At 32.0% G+C, this 15,332-nt stretch overlaps 1 pseudogene; it reads left to right on the top strand.

Annotated features, from left to right (window-relative positions):
• Window positions 1–15,066, top strand: part of LOC139876205 (calcium/calmodulin-regulated receptor-like kinase 1) — a 152,402-nt pseudogene extending 137,336 nt beyond the window's left edge.
• Window positions 15,067–15,332: the final 266 nt, after the last annotated feature.

The following is a 15,332-nucleotide window of genomic DNA, read 5'->3' as shown; positions in this document are numbered from 1 at the left end:
TATCTTTAGGATTCGCGTCAATTAGGGTGTCTGTTCCCTAATTCTTAGATTACCAGACTTAATAAAAAGGGGCATATTCGATTTCGATAATTCAACCATAGAATGTAGTTTCACGTACTTGTGTCTATTTTGTAAATCATTTATAAAACCTGCATGTATTCTCATCCCAAAAATATTAGATTTTAAAAGTGGGACTATAACTCACTTTCACAGATTTTTACTTCGTCGGGAAGTAAGACTTGGCCACTGGTTGATTCACAAACCTATAACAATATATACATATATATATCAAAGTATGTTCAAAATATATTTACAACACTTTTAATATATTTTGATGTTTTAAGTTTATTAAGTCAGCTGTCCTCGTTAGTAACCTACAACTAGTTGTCCACAGTTAGATGTACATAAATAAATCGATAAATATTATCTTGAATCAATCCACGACCCAGTGTATAAGTATCTCAGTATTGATCACAACTCAAACTATATATATTTTGGAATCAACCTCAACCCTGTATAGCTAACTCCAACATTCACATATAGAGTGTCTATGGTTGTTCCGAAATATATATAGATGTGTCGACATGATAGGTCAAAACATTGTATACGTGTCTATGGTATCTCAAGATTACATAATATACAATACAAGTTGATTAAGTTTTGGTTGGAATAGATTTGTTACCAATTTTCACGTAGCTAAAATGAGAAAAATTATCCAATCTTGTTTTACCCATAACTTCTTCATTTTAAATCCGTTTTGAGTGAATCAAATTGCTATGGTTTCATATTGAACTCTATTTTATGAATCTAAACAGAAAAAATATAGGTTTATAGTCGGAAAAAATAAGTTACAAGTCGTTTTTGTAAAGGTAGTCATTTCAGTCGAAAGAACGACGTCTAGATGACCATTTTAGAAAACATACTTCCACTTTGAGTTTAACCATAATTTTTGGATATAGTTTCATGTTCATAATAAAAATCATTTTCTCAGAATAACAACTTTTAAATCAAAGTTTATCATAGTTTTTAATTAACTAACCCAAAACAGCCCGCGGTGTTACTACGACGGCGTAAATCCGGTTTTACGGTGTTTTTCCCGTTTCCAGGTTTTAAATCATTAAGTTAGCATATCATATAGATATAGAACATGTGTTTAGTTGATTTTAAAAGTCAAGTTAGAAGGATTAACTTTTGTTTGCGAACAAGTTTAGAATTAACTAAACTATGTTCTAGTGATTACAAGTTTAAACCTTCGAATAAGATAGCTTTATATGTATGAATCGAATGATGTTATGAACATCATTACTACCTTAATTTCCTTGGATAAACCTACTGGAAAAGAGAAAAATGGATCTAGCTTCAATGGATCCTTGGATGGCTCGAAGTTCTTGAAGCAGAATCATGACACGAAAACAAGTTCAAGTAAGATCATCACTTGAAATAAGATTGTTATAGTTATAGAAATTGAACCAAAGTTTGAATATGATTATTACCTTGTATTAGAATGATAACCTACTGTAAGAAACAAAGATTTCTTGAGGTTGGATGATCACCTTACAAGATTGGAAGTGAGCTAGCAAACTTGAAAGTATTCTTGATTTTATGTAACTAGAACTTGTAGAATTTATGAAGAACACTTAGAACTTGAAGATAGAACTTGAGAGAGATCAATTAGATGAATAAAATTGAAGAATGAAAGTGTTTGTAGGTGTTTTTGGTCGTTGGTGTATGGATTAGATATAAAGGATATGTAATTTTGTTTTCATGTAAATAAGTCATGAATGATTACTCATATGTTTGTAATCTTATGAGATATTTCATGCTAGTTGCCAAATGATGGTTCCCACATGTGTTAGGTGACTCACATGGGCTGCTAAGAGCTGATCATTGGAGTGTATATACAAATAGTACATACATCTAAAAGCTGTGTATTGTACGAGTACGAATACGGGTGCATACGAGTAGAATTGTTGATGAAACTGAACGAGGATGTAATTGTAAGCATTTTTGTTAAGTAGAAGTATTTTGATAAGTGTATTGAAGTCTTTCAAAAGTGTATAAATACATATTAAAACACTACATGTATATACATTTTAACTGAGTCGTTAAGTCATCGTTAGTAGTTACATGTAAGTGTTGTTTTGAAACCTTTAGGTTAACGATCTTGTTAAATGTTGTTAACCCAATGTTTATAATATCAAATGAGATTTTAAATTATTATATTATCATGATATTATCATGTATGAATATCTCTTAATATGATATATATACATTAAATGTCTTTACAACGATAATCGTTACATATATGTCTCGTTTAAAAATCATTAAGTTAGTAGTCTTGTTTTTACATATGTAGTTCATTGTTAATATAGTTAATGATATGTTTACTTATCATAGTATCATGTTAACTATATATATATCCATATATATGTCATCATATAGTTTTTACAAGTTTTAACGTTCGTGAATCACCGGTCAACTTGGGTGGTCAATTGTCTATATGAAACATATTTCAATTAATCAAGTCTTAACAAGTTTGATTGCTTAACATATTGGAAACATTTAGTCATGTAAATATCAATCTCAATTAATATATATAAACATGGAAAATTTCGGGTCACTACATGTATACCCTATCTGGACAAATTTGTTATCATTTTCGTCGATGATATTCTAATTTATTCCAAGAGTGATCAAGAGCATGAAGAACATTTGAAGTTAGTGCTCGATTTGTTAAGAAAAGAAGAGTTGTATTCTGAGTTTTTCGAAATGTGCATTCTGGTTGAAAGAAGTTCAATTCCTTGAGCACGTTGTTAGTAAACAGGGAATTCAAGTTGATCCTGCTAAGATTGAGGCAATTGGGAAGTGGAAAATTTCCAAAAACTCCTACTCAGATTCGTCAGCTCCTAGGTTTGGCAGGCTATTATAGAAGGTTCATTCAAGATTTTTCACGAGTAGCGAAACCTCCAATTACTTTAACGCATAAGGGGAAGAAGTACGAGTGGAAGTGTGAATACGAGTCTGCTTTCTAAACTCTGAAGAAGTTAACTTCTGCACCGATATTATCACTACCTGAGGGTAATGATTTTTTTTTTATTTATTGTGATGCTTCGTGCCAAGACTTTGGTTGTGTTTTGATGCATCGAAAGAAAGTCATAGCTTACGCGTCACGTTAGTAGAAGATTCATGAACATAATTATACAACCCATGATTTAGAATTGGGAGTTGTTGTGTTCGCACTCAAGAAGTGGAGACATTACTTATATGGGGTCAAATGTACAGTGTACACTGATCACAAAAGTCTTCAACATATCTTTGATCAAAGACAGTGGAATATGAGGTAGCGAAGATGGGTGGAATTGTTGAACGATTATGATTGTGAACTCCTTTGGCCATTTCGGGAAATAGCCAATGTCGTGGCTGATGCTTTGAGTCAAAAAGAAAGAGTTGAACCTCGTAGGTTTAGAGCCTTGAATGAAAATTCGAACTAACCTCGCTAGGCAGATTCTTGAGACACAATAAGAAGCCTTGAAGGAGGAAAATTTCGTAACGGGAAGGTCAGAGGCTTGAGTAAACAGTTGAGGTATGAACCGATGGTACTCGGTATTGTGCGGGACGTCTTTGGGTTCCAAAATTTGGTGATTTGCGACAACTTGTTTTAGATGAATCTCATAAGTCTAGGTACTCTATACATCCTGGTTCAGGAAAGATGTATCATAATCTTAAAGAGCTATACTGGTGGCCTAACTTGAAAGCTGATGTGGCTACTTATGTGGCTAAGTGGTTGACCTGTGCTAAGGTCAAAGCTAAGCATCGGAAATCGTTCGGAACTTCTGGTGCAACCTGAAATTCTCGAGTGGAAGTAGGAAGGTATTAAGATGCACATTATTACGAAGTTACCAAGAGTTGTGGGTGGTTATGATACCATTTGGGTGATTATTGACCGACTCAATAAGTCAACTCATTTCTTGCCAATTAAGGAAACAGATTCAATGAAGAAGCTTACTCGTTTGTATTTGAAGGAGAATGTTTCTAGACATGGTGTTCCTGTATCGATTATTTCGGACCGAGACAGTCGATTTACATCGAGGTTTTGGCATTCCTTACAAGATGCTTTGGGAACTAAATTGGGTATGAGCACCGCTTATCATCCATATTCGGATGGTTGGAGTGAAAGGACCATCCAAACGTTGGAAGACATGTTGAGGGCATGCGTAATTGATTTCGGTAATGGTTGGGAGAGATACTTGCCGTTGGCTGAATTTTCTTATAACAACAGTTATCATGCAAGTATTAAGGCCACACTGTTTGAAGCTCTGTATGGCAGAAAGTGTAGGTCTCCTATCTGTTGGAATGAGGTTGGGGATGCTCAACTCACAGGTCCAGAAATTATTCATGAGACTGCCAAGAAAATCGTACAGATTAAAGAAAGATTGAGAACTGCCAGAAGTCGGCAAAAGATCTATGCCACAAGGAGAAGGAAATATATTGAGTTTCAGGTCGCTGACCGTGTTATGTTGAAAGTATCACCTTGGAAGGGTGTGGTACGATTTGGTAAGAGAGACAAGTTGAATCCTCATTTTTTTTGGACCGTTTGAGATTATTGAGAGAGTTGGACCCGTGGCTTATCGTTTAAAATTGCCACAAGAACTCAGTGCTGTTCACGACGTTTTTCACATGTCGAATTTGAAGAAGTGTTTGGCCGATGCCGATGAAACTATTCCTCTGGAGGAACTTCATGTTGATAAGCAACTTCATTTTATTAAGGAACCTGTTGAAATTATGGATCGAGAGGTTAAGACTCTTAAGCAGAGCAGAATTCCTATTGTTCGAGCTAGATGGAACGCCAGACGCGATCCCGAGTTCACTTAGGAGCGTGAAGATCAGATGAAACAGAAGTACCCGCATTTATTCCCAGATGCTGCGCCAACCCCTGCACCTGCTTAAATTTCAGGACGAAATTTCCGTAACGGGAAGGTACTGTAACGACGCTACTTTTCCGTTATCTTTTACCGTTAACTATTTAACGACCGTTAACTATTATTCGTGCCATGTCATTTCTATGACCTATATTATTATTTTTGTAATAATATATTAATTATTATATGCTATGTGAATATTTGTATTCATATTTTTAGTTATACGTTTCTACGTGTCGCAGATTTCTATTCGGTGAATCTTTTCGATTTTCAAACCAACGGTCAAGCTTTTGGGATTTTTAAGTCCTAATTATTTTAAATATGATATTTTAATGTCATATGATTATATATAGTGTTTATATATTTTATTCGTCGCGTATTTGTTATCTCTCCGAAAAATCAATCGCGTAGTAGCGTTTCGCGTTTTGGGCTTCGATCGGGCGTTCGGGCTAAAAGTAATTACACATTTATCATTGTGGGCCATGTAGGGCCCACCCCATTAAGTTTTTGGCCGAAATACACCAAGGGAGGGGTGTATAGCCTCATTTTTTCCTCATTTTTGGAATTACACTCTCATTAGCATTTTCCACCAAACCTAATATTTTCTCTCAAGTTTTTCCTCCTCCCTCTCCTCCCTTTTGAGCTGTCACCTACCATCACCACATTCATCATCATCTTCAACAATCAAGCAAGCAAATCAAAGGGCTTTCATCATTTCCAGATTCACCGCATCGTTCTCTACGCGTCTATACCTTTCACTTCTCGATTAGGGTATAAACCCTAACCCTAGCTCTTTGATTTCTCATATATTTTACTGTAGTTTGATTTTATATTGATAGTATGATGATTGTATGTTATTGTATTGTTGTTAGTATGCGTAGAAATGCTCGTTAATTCATGTTTTCGGTTTAATTAAATTGGGACAGCAGCTTGATGGTTAAAATCAGTGAACTTAACTGTGATTTTTGATGAAATAAAGTATATAATGAGTTCCTCTTATTTAGTACATAATTTTAGGCTTTTGATTCACCTCTTTTCGAATTCCGGATCAAAAGTTATGATTAAAATGGTGTTTTGTTGGAATTAAAATGTGAAAACGAATTGTACCAGGTTTGGTCCGACTTTGTGACTACTTGTGGAGTCTTTAGGGTGTACTAGTGTATTAGGATTGATGATGGGATGAACTTTCATATTCGGGTCATCTAAATCCGAGCCACGGATCACCCGTTATGACTAAAACGTGTTTTGAATCGGATTAAAGTTCCAAGTTGTTTAATGGCTGATCATCACGACTTGGTTACTGTTCTTGGAGTGTTCTTGAGTGCACTAATGTGTCGGGTGGTTTGATTAGGCGGAGATATATATATATAAGGCTCGCCGAAAACCGACACCCGGGGCTCAAGTTATGACCCGATGAACTTTTAATTAAAACTTATGGTTAATTATTAAAACTTATGATATAAATAATGATTTTGATTATTATTAAATTAGTTATGATATAAAAAGTAATTCTTATAATTTAAGACTTATGATATATATTTATTATATCATTTAATTATTACTTATGATTTAATTAACATTTTAATTAAACTTATGATTAATAATACCTTTATTATTAATGAAAAATACTTATGATAAGTATTAAACTTATATTATGAGATTATTATTAAAAGACTTATAATAAGGATTAATTAATTATTTAATTATTATAAGACTTAGTTATTATTTAATTATAATTTAATTATTAAAACTTATGATTTAATAATTATAATTAGAAACTTATGATATGATTAATAATTCATTATTAAATAATTATACTTAAGATATGATTTAAAATTTATTATTAATTAATAATACATATATTATGACTAATATTTAATTAATTAATTAAATACTTATGTTATATTAATTATATCATTTAAACTTATGTTAACTTTAATAATTCATTTTAATTTAATTAAACTTATGTTATGACATAATTATACATATTTCACTTTAAGTAACATTATAACTTATATTATTATTACAACTTACACTTTTAAAATTAATGTTGACTATGTTTGACCAAGGTTGACTTTTGAGTTGACTTTCGGTTGACTTTGACTTTTAGTTGACTTTTGTTGACTTTCTAATTAAGGAAACTTTCCTAACTTAAAAACTTTCTAAAAATAAAAATTTTCTAAATATGGAAACTTTCTAATTTGGAAACTTTCTAAAAATAGAAACTTTCCTAAAACAGAAACTTTCCAAAAATAGAAACTTTCCTAAAATAGAAACTTTCCAAAAATAGAAACTTTCCAAAAAAGGAAACCTGCTAAAAATATAAATTTTCTAAAAATAGAAAGTGTGTGTCCGTACGCTGTTCCGATCAAACCGATGCATGTTGAGTATTGTTCTATGTCTACTTGCAACATGTACAATAGCTATCATACTAAGACTTGACCTAAGTTAGTTATTTATATCGACCTGCTTTATTTATAGGTTGGCGTTGTGATCATTCCTGATCACTTTACTTTCATTTGTTATTCGCTTATTTGTGTGGTTACTTCGTTTGCTATTAAGGTGAGTTATAGTCCCTTTTTTCTATTTAAATCTTTTGGGATGAGAATACATGCAATTTATTTTATATTTTGGACTAAAGTGGAGGTTGGTTTAAATTATTCATTGTGAGTTGAACAAAAATATTCCCTAGTCTGGTAACTGTAATCACTGGTTTCTACTGGTGAACGCGAATTCTACGGATAGATCTATCGAGTTTGACAACCCCATTTCGAGCTAGTCGCGCTAGCAATTTATAATCGGAATGTTTAGTACTTCGTATTTAGTTGAAGATACACTTGTTCGGTGTATATTATTTATTGTGTTTGGCAAAGGTAAATAAATGGTTAAGTAGTTACCAGGTGGCTCACGGAAAATGGAATAATATTTTTATATGTTTTCTAGCATATAATTTTGTGGTCCAAAAAGGAGTTTTTATGTTTTCAAACATAAATTTTTATGGTTTACATTAAATATTGTTTGCAATATTAAACCTATAATTCACTCAACATTTTTGTTGACAGTTACTCGCATGTTTTATTCTCTGGTTCATGATTGATTGCTTCCACTGTGCTTAAAGAGTCTGCATATTTATGATGGCAGCTTTTGTTAAACATTAACTTGCATTCTATTTTGATACATTTAATAGTGGATGTAGTTGACTTTGTTTTGGTCAACTTTTGGGTTAAGTAATAATGTATGGTTTTTCTAAACTTACATATCTTGGTAGGTTTCCTTTATGGGAAATCATTTTTAAATAAAGAATGCAAGGTTATTTATCAAATTCATATAGAGTTATGATCAAGTTGTGGGACCAAGATAATGATGGTCATCAAGTGTACTTTGACAGGTCGTTAAAATGCTTTTTATAAATGTTTGACGAGATAGCCACAAGCAAAACATTCCTCGAATGAATTATTATGCAGACAGAAGTTCTGTGGATTATTATTGAATTAGGTGGACATGATAATTACCACCAATTGATGAATATATTTTTCCCCTGATTATTATTGCTTGGTAACCTAGGAATTAGGGAACATCACTAATTTTGAGAATTAGTGCACGCCTAATTGACGCGAATCCTAAAGGTAGCTACCGGGTTTAACACCCCCACCCAGAATGTTCACTAGACGGAAGAGCTAGTGGGCGTGGTGTTTAGTACTTCGAGGTTTATATATTATACAGACGAGATGTTCTTTTTTGGAGATATTATTGATGCGCATTATATGTTAAGGTCGGTTACCAAGCCAAGCAATGAATGAAAAGTGAATGTTATGTATCGAGAGAATGATTTTATACATAGGTTATGTGTATGATATTTTTATACACGAGATGTAGTGACCCGAACTTTTCCATGTTTATATATATATTAAATGAAATTGTTATTTACATGATTAAGTGTTTCCAACATGTTAAGCAATCAAACTTGTTAAGACTTGATTAATTGAAATAGGTTTCATATAGACAATTGACCACCCAAGTTGATCGGTGATTCACGAACGTTAAAACTTGTAAAAACTATACGATGACATATATATGGTTATATATATAGTTAACATGATTTTATTATAAGTATGTATCTCATTAGGTATTTTAACAATGAGTTATATACATAAAAATGAGACTATTAATTTAAGAAACTCGAAAACGATATATATAACGATTATCGTTATAACAACGTCTTACTAGGTACATATGAATCATATTAAGATATTGATACACTTGGTTAATTATGTTAAATGATAAGTAAATATATTATTAAGTGTATTAACATTGAAATACATATGTAAAAATAAGACTACTAACTTAATGATTTCGAAACGAGACATATATGTAACGATTATCGTTGTAACGACATTTAACTGTATATATATCATACTAAGATATATTATATATCATAATATCATGATAATATAACAATTTAACATCTCATTTGTTATAATAAACAATGGGTTAACAACATTCAACAAGATCGTTAACCTAAAGGTTTCAAAACAACGTTTACATGTAACGACTAACGATGACTTAATGACTCAGTTAAAATGTATATACATGTAGTGTTTTAATATGTATTCATACACTTTTGAAAGACTTCAATACACTTATCAAAATACTTCTACTTAACAAAAATGCTTACAATTACATCCTCGTTCAGTTTCATCAACAATTCTACTCGTATGCACCCGTATTCGTACTCGTACAATACACAGCTTTTAGATGTATGTACTATTGGTATATACACTCCAATGATCAGCTATTAGCAGTCCATGTGAGTCACCTAACACATGTGGGAGCCATCATTTGGCAACTAGCATGAAATATCTCATAAAATTACAAAAATATGAGTAATCATTCATGACTTATTTACATGAAAACAAAATTACATATCCTTTATATCTAATCCATACACCAACGACCAAAAACACCTACAAACACTTTCATTCTTCAATTTTCTTCATCTAATTGATCTCTCTCAAGTTCTATCTTCAAGTTCCAAGTATTCTTCATAAATTCCAAAAGTTCTAGTTTCATAAAATCAAGAATACTTCCAAGATTGCAAGTTTACTTCCAAGTTTTCTAAATCCATTCCAAATAATCATCCAAGATCAAGAAACCTTTGTTACTTACAGTAGGTTATCTTTCTAATACAAGGTAATAATTATATTCAAACTTTAATTCAATTTCTATAACTATAACAATCTTATTTCGAGTGGAAATCTTACTTGAAATTGTTTTCGTGTCATGATTCTGCTTCAAGAACTTTCAAGCCATCCAAGGATCCTTTGAAGCTAGAACTACTTTTCTCATTTCCAGTAGGTTTATGCAAGGAACTTGAGGAAGTAATGATGTTCATAACATCATTCAATTCATACATATAAAGCTATCTTATTCGAAGGTTTAAACTTGTAATCACTAGAACATAGTTTAGTTAATTCTAAACTTGTTCGCAAATAAAAGTTAATTCTTCTAACTTGACTTTTAAAATCAACTAAACACATGTTCTATATCTATATGATATGCTAACTTAATGATTTAAAACCTGGAAACACGAAAAACACCGTAAAACCGGATTTACGCCGTCGTAGTAACACCGCGGGCTGTTTTGGGTTAGTTAATTAAAAACTATGATAAACTTTGATTTAAAAGTTGTTATTCTGGGAAAATGATTTTTATTATGAACATGAAACTATATCCAAAAATTATGGTTAAACTCAAAGTGGAAGTATGTTTTCTAAAATGGTCATCTAGACGTCGTTCTTTCGACTGAAATGACTACCTTTACAAAAATGACTTGTAACTTATTTTTCTGACTATAAACCTATACTTTTTCTATTTAGATTCATAAAATAGAGTTCAATATGAAACCATAGCAATTTGATTCACTCAAAACGGATTTAAAATGAAGAAGTTATGGGTAAAACAAGATTGGATAATTTTTCTCATTTTAGCTACGTGAAAATTGGTAACAAATCTATTCCAACCATAACTTAATCAACTTGTATTGTATATTATGTAATCTTGAGATACCATAGACACGTATACAATGTTTCGACCTATCATGTCGACACATCTATATATATTTCGGAACAACCATAGACACTCTATATGTGAATGTTGGAGTTAGCTATATAGGATTGAGGTTGATTCCAAAATATATATAGTTTGAGTTGTGATCAATACTGAGATACGTATACACTAGGTCATGAATTGATTCAAGATAATATTTATCAATTTATTTCTGTACATCTAACTGTGGACAACTAGTTGTAGGTTACTAACGAGGACAGCTGACTTAATAAACTTAAAACATCAAAATATATTAAAAGTGTTGTAAATATATTTTGAACATACTTTGATATATATGTATATATTGTTACAGGTTTGTGAATCAACCAGTGGCCAAGTCTTACTTCCCGATGAAGTAAAAATATGTGAAAGTGAGTTATAGTCCCACTTTTAAAATCTAATATTTTGGGATGAGAATACTTGCAGGTTTTATAAATGATTTACAAAATAGACACAAGTACGTGAAACTACATTCTATGGTTGAATTATCGAAATCGAATATGCCCCTTTTTATTAAGTCTGGTAATCTAAGAATTAGGGAACAGACACCCTAATTGACGCGAATCCTAAAGATAGATCTATTGGGCCTAACAAACCCCATCCAAAGTACCGGATGCTTTAGTACTTCGAAATTTATATCATATCCGAAGGGTGTCCCGGAATGATGGGGATATTCTTATATATGCATCTTGTTAATGTCGGTTACCAGGTGTTCACCATATGAATGATTTTTATCTCTATGTATGGGATGTGTATTGAAATATGAAATCTTGTGGTCTATTGTTACGATTTGATATATATAGGTTAAACCTATAACTCAACAACATTTTTGTTGACGTTTAAAGCATGTTTATTCTCAGGTGAATACTAAGAGCTTCCGCTGTTGCATACTAAAATAAGGACAAGATTTGGAGTCCATGTTTGTATGATATTGTGTAAAAACTGCATTCAAGAAACTGATTTCGATGTAACATATTTGTATTGTAAACCATTATGTAATGGTCGTGTGTAAACAGGATATTTTAGATTATCATTATTTGATAATCTACGTAAAGATTTTTAAACCTTTATTTATGAAATAAAGGATATGGTTTATTTTAAAAATGAATGCAGTCTTTGAAAAACGTCTCATATAGAGGTCAAAACCTCGCAACGAAATCAATTAATATGGAACGTTTTTAATCAATAAGAACGGGACATTTCAGTTGGTATCAGAGCGTTGGTCTTAGAGAACCAGAAAATTTGCATTAGTGTGTCTTATCGAGTTTGTTAGGATGCATTAGTGAGTCTGGACTTCGACCGTGTTTTCTTTAAAAATGATTGTTAACATTTTTGTTGGAAACTATATATTATTAACATGTATATATTATGTGATATATTAATCTCTTAACATGTTTGATATTGTATGATAGATGTCTATCTCTAGCACAAATCCCATTGACTCACCTAATAATAACGAAGAGTCGAATATATATTGGACTGATTCACAAGTTCCCGAAGAAGAACCAGAAGAAGAATCAGAACCGGAAGAAGAATCAGAACTGGAAGAGGAGGAACCGGAGGAGGAAATAGAACAGGTGGGGGAAATAATAAAATGGTTAAGTAAAAAAAATCCTCAACCAACCGACCAAGGTTAATTATGGTCAATGGTGTTTCCGCCAAGGAAGCAAAATATTGGGAGGATTACAAATTCTCCGATGAATCGGATTCTGACGAGAATTCCGATGATGTTATAGAAATTACCCTAACTGAATTTAAAAAGGCAAAAGAAAATAATAAGGGAAATGGCATAAAAATAGAAAAATCTAATTTCAACCCCGATGAACTTTATATGTATCGTCAATCCCCGAAGCCCTTAAGTTGTAATAATGACCCGGGAACCTCTAAACCACCAGGTTTTTCTAAACCGTTGTGGAAAATGACAGCTCGTATTAGAGGAACATCATATATCCCTAGAAACTTGGCAAAACGAACCAAAACCGAAGAAGAAGAAACGAGCGAGTCTGAATAAGATAGTTGTATTCGTGTGGTGTAATATATGTAATATAGTGTGCTTATGCTTTATGATATATGTAAAAATTGCTTGTATTAATAAGTATTTTTTTTATGAATCTAACTCTTGTCTATTTTACAGTATAAAAACACAAAATGGATAGACAACCCAATATTTTAAGAGACCTACCCGGAGACATGATTGATGAAATCTTGTCTAGAGTCGGTCAGAATTCTTCGGCACAACTATTTACGGCGAAATCAGTTTGTAAGACATTCGAAGAACGTTCCAAGAATGCCTTGGTTTATAAGAGACTTTCGTTTGAAAGATGGGGGATATCACATTGGGAAACCCATAAGTTACGATGTGTTTACTTTGACGCATATATTGCGGGGAACCCAAGTGCTATTTTACGCAACGGGTTAAGAAATTATTTTGACTCAATGTATCCGAATATAGGACTTCATGATTTAGAAAAAGCGGCTAACATGCAACATAAAGAAGCATGCTATGCTTACGGGTGTCTAAAGCATAAAACAGTTTAAAAGCAATCATGTGTCTTACCCCAAAGTTTGTAAAATAGTTAAGAAATAGTAAAAAAATGGGGCTATGAAGTTCACCTTAACAGCATATGAAGTTTATTCCACGGATGTAAATGAACGAGAGTAAACGACCGGGATCTCAACCTAGAGATATAAGTTTGGTCATTAGTTTGTTCAATCCGACAAGTAAGAATCTTATGAGTTTTTGAGTTTGCAATCAAGTTATGTCCAATATAATCAAGTTTAGAGGTTATACAACTTTGCCCAAACCTCGGTGCTATCAAGTAAGTCAAAAGATGACCAGATGCGGGGGTCAGGAACTTTCGGCTAGACTTAGTCTACAACCTTTTGTTTAATCCAAAACCTTATTCCCATAAGCACTCTGCGATATCATCCCATGACCGTAAGTTTTGGTGAAGTTTGTATAAGTCATACGTTATCGGTATGATTATAGTTTCTAAGTATTATGTGTGTATAGGAATACAACACGTTTAATATTATATATCATATTATTATACTTAATAGTTTATTTGAATTATACATTACTATTAGTAAAAGATTATATGATAAGTATAACTTAATTAAACTAGGATGTGATAATAATAGATAAGTTTATATGTTATTGTATGTTATTATATAACAGTATCTCTTTATTTAATATTTTAGATATGTTATACTTTAAATGTTTTAGATAAGTTTTAAATTCTCAAATTTTATCTTATCTAAATTGTAATCTGTTTTAAAGTTACCATTATCATCTTATCACATTAAGTTCTTAATTATCTAATTCATTATTACTTTTATTTTAAAACAAGTCATCATTATTTTTTATTATCATTTATAATTTCATAATCATTATCCTCTATATTTATTATAAAAACTTATCATAATAACTTAATCATAATAAAATCTTTATACTTTTCATTATCATAACATTTTATTTAACTTATTGTGTTTATTAGATTAATTATGCATACCTAATCATGTTTATCATAATACTTATTACAATATTTTTATCTGTTACATATATCATAATCTTTTCATGTTAATCATACTAATATACATACATATAATCATGATTATAATTTTACACTTCATACTCATATACATACACACGAATGCATGCATGCATGTTTAACCTCTTTTCTTATCTTTAATCATATTCATATTCATATTCATATTCTTTAAACCTTCTTCAACTATTTACATTCATACATACTTATTAAAGTTCATAAACTTCATTCTTTTTAATCATAATATAAACTTACAATCTTAAAGAATTGAAACAAAATTAAAATTATGATTAGTTTATGATTTTAGGGATACCTTAAGTGAGTTAAAGTAAAAAAAAAGTGGTATTTGATGGTGATGGTGAAACTGTACAGCAGCAGAAACAACAAAACAGGAGCAAAAAGTAGCACAACGTGGTGGTTTTGGTGGTGGTTCTAGCGACGGACAGCAACCTCAAAACAAGCGATTGCAGGAGGCTAATTTAGGCGGGTTTTGAGGCTGTTTTGGGTGCACAGAGACAACAGCAGAGGCTGCAGAATGTGGTAGACAGGAGGCTGCAAAAAGGTAGCAAACAATGGCGTTGATTGGGTGATTTTGGGCCTACAGAAACACAGCAGGGTGGCGGTGGTGATGAGCTGCAGAAACGTAGCAGAATGGTGACGATGGAGGGCTGTTTTGGAGGTGGTGGTGGTCAGCTAGGGTGGTGATGGTGGTGGGTTGTAATTGCCGAACAAAAAGAGAGAAGAGATGAGATTGGAGTGT

This window comes from Rutidosis leptorrhynchoides, chromosome 11, assembly GCF_046630445.1.
Source record: "Rutidosis leptorrhynchoides isolate AG116_Rl617_1_P2 chromosome 11, CSIRO_AGI_Rlap_v1, whole genome shotgun sequence".
In the NCBI taxonomy this organism is placed as follows: domain Eukaryota; kingdom Viridiplantae; phylum Streptophyta; class Magnoliopsida; order Asterales; family Asteraceae; genus Rutidosis; species Rutidosis leptorrhynchoides.
This window is presented reverse-complemented; position numbering and strand designations above follow the sequence as displayed.